At 36.6% G+C, this 2,624-nt stretch overlaps 1 long non-coding RNA gene across 1 annotated transcript; it reads right to left on the bottom strand.

Moving 5' to 3' along the window:
• LOC118242502 lies at nt 1-1,465 on the bottom strand. The gene is made up of 3 exons (XR_004776879.1): nt 1,003-1,465; nt 723-860; nt 1-193 (listed from the first exon to the last, which is right to left on the bottom strand). It is a non-coding gene; the product is annotated as an uncharacterized LOC118242502 (long non-coding RNA).
• Nucleotides 1,466-2,624: the final 1,159 nt, after the last annotated feature.

Raw genomic sequence — 2,624 nt, 5'->3', positions numbered from 1 at the left:
GGATCTTCTGACATATGTTAATGAAGTGGGCAGGGTCTTCTTAGATATGTTAATGAAGTGGGCAGGGTCTTCTGATATATTTTAATGAAGTGGGCAGGGTCCTCTGACATATGTTAATGAAGTGGGCAGGGTCTTCTCGCATAAAATACGGTAGGCCCATCTGCTGCTTCCCTCTCTCTCTCTGATTGGAGTTCTGTTTAAAATAAACATTAAAAAACACGCAGAAAGTGTCAGCATGTTTTTAAAAGACATTATGATTTTAAATCACTTTTAAGAAACTGTAAATTATTAGTAAGCCCACAGTAATGAATAAACAACTCATACAGTACAAGAAAAATCTAAGAAATAATGGTTGCAAAGCTCATCAATACTGGCAGATCCTTTAGTGTCATGGCCCCAAAATTATGGAACACTTAACCTCAATCTGTCTGGCTCCTCACTTTCATCCTTCAAATCTCAACTTTAAAACACCTCATTTCTCAATACTTTCATAACTTCTCTTCCTATCCGTATTTGTTAATTATTGTGTTGATTGTGTGAATTATTTGTCTTTTTTTGTTTTTCTTCTCCATCTCTGTCAGTGTGAAGCAACCTCGTGTCTGTGAAAGGCGCCATATAATTTGAATTTATTATTATTATTAATAATACTGACTGTCAATTATCCGAATAAAGTGCGACAAGAAAGAATGGGGAAAGGAAGGTGAAATTATAAGTGCACTCACGTCACTTTTCAAACGTTGCATCACATCCCTGAGCTTTGTTATTCCCACATTTCTTTTTGAGTGATATAACTCAAGGAGCTTTATTAGATGCTGATCCAGGCCTTTGTAGAACTTCTTCAAATCCATGTACATGATCCTCTGAATTAAAAGACAATCTGTTGAATACATGTAAGCAAAATATGGAGCTGTCCAGCTATTTTTAACAAAAACAGCCATAATTCATTTTTATGTCACCATGGTCCAATTAATGTTCAAGGATTAAAAATGACAATGTACTTACATGTCGCTCAGTGAAAAGTGAAGGCCAGTTTAATTTTATCTCTGTCACTAGTAGCTCTTCTTCCACATTTTCTCTTCTTTTTAAGGCAAACGTGTTCTCCATTTTCTCAACCAAAATTTTCCAGTCTGGAAATCTATTTGGCTTCCCATTGGATTTGGATTTGCTCCCCTTTCGAGCACTGCCAAGTTCTTTCTCACCAGGAATGCTGGCAAGAAATTTATCTTCTTGATCTTGGTTGTTGAAGCACCATCATATGCACCTCTTTTGCCTCCATTAATAGTAACCTCTGGACATTCAGCTTCTCTGAGCTTTCGGCGAAAGTCGCCTCATACTCCTCACTGGATGGGTACACCTTGTGTGTGTAGATAGCATCAGCAAGCTTGTCAAGAATTTGCTTTCATGTTCATGTCAATAGACTCTTCTCTCTGTTGAGGTCAGAGAGGCGCTTTCGCTCCCTGAAAACCAAGACAGAGAGACTGAAGAGGAGCTTCTTCCCACAGGCCATTCGGGCCCTGAATCAGGGAAACTGATAAACTGTGGGGACCACCACCACCATGTAACATAACTGTATAACTGTGTGTGTGTGTGTGTGTGTGTGTGTGTGTGTGTGTATATATATATATATATATATATATATATATATATATATATATATATATAAAATTTCAATTACCTTGTAACACAACAACTGTAAATATGTTATTCTACGAAATGGATCTGTACATTCTGTAGATTGTGTACATATATACACAACCATATACATTGTACATTGTGTATATAATCATAATATACATATATTGTACATACATTGTTAATATATTTTGTACATACATAGAATATATATATTTCTCTTTGCATATATATATTTCACATATATAGAATATCTATATTTCTCTATGCACCCGTTTTCTTTTCCTCAGTTTGGACAGAGCACTCTCCACCATTTCACTGCGAGTTATACTGTGTATGACTATGTATGTGACAAATAAACCAAACTTGAACTTGAAACTTGAAACTTTGTTACTACAAGTAGTGTGCCATCTTTCTCATTTCCGTTTCTTAGTTGCACCATCATGGGAAACACCTGGTACAATAATGGGATCAGGCCAATGCTTACATCGATCTTTTAGGTGCGGTGCCTCAGAAAGGGACGACAAGCTTGCAGTGTCCAAGGTGGAATTAGTGAGAGGTGAGTCAGTAGAGGACAATTTAAAGACCATCTTTACAGTTGCTCTTTGAGATGGTAGGTCACTAATGGATGGAAGACTGCAGAGCTCATTCCTGAATTCTGGATCTTCATATACATGAGCATCCAGTTTAATTCCAGAAGCTTGTAATCTGGAAAATCATCTTTTAAGTTTCAGTGGTCAGATGTTTTTAATTCAAGATAACACAATATTTCTTCAGAATACTGTGCAGAAGCAAGGATGTCTTTTATGTGCATTAGTGTCTCCCAAGCCTTGTCATTCTCAGCAATTTTATTACCTATTAAAAGCCTTGGTGAGACTCTTAAAAGAGTCCAATTCTTGTGACTGTTGCCTCTGATTGATGATTTGAAATGGAATGGCTTTAGAATTTCTGAGGTCTGTTTGTTTTGTCTGAAAATGTATATGGGAAAGACT

This window comes from Electrophorus electricus, chromosome 15 (genome assembly GCF_013358815.1).
Source record: "Electrophorus electricus isolate fEleEle1 chromosome 15, fEleEle1.pri, whole genome shotgun sequence".
NCBI lineage: Eukaryota > Metazoa > Chordata > Actinopteri > Gymnotiformes > Gymnotidae > Electrophorus > Electrophorus electricus.
Note: the sequence above shows the minus strand (reverse complement) of the source record. Positions and strands in the feature narration are given on the sequence as shown.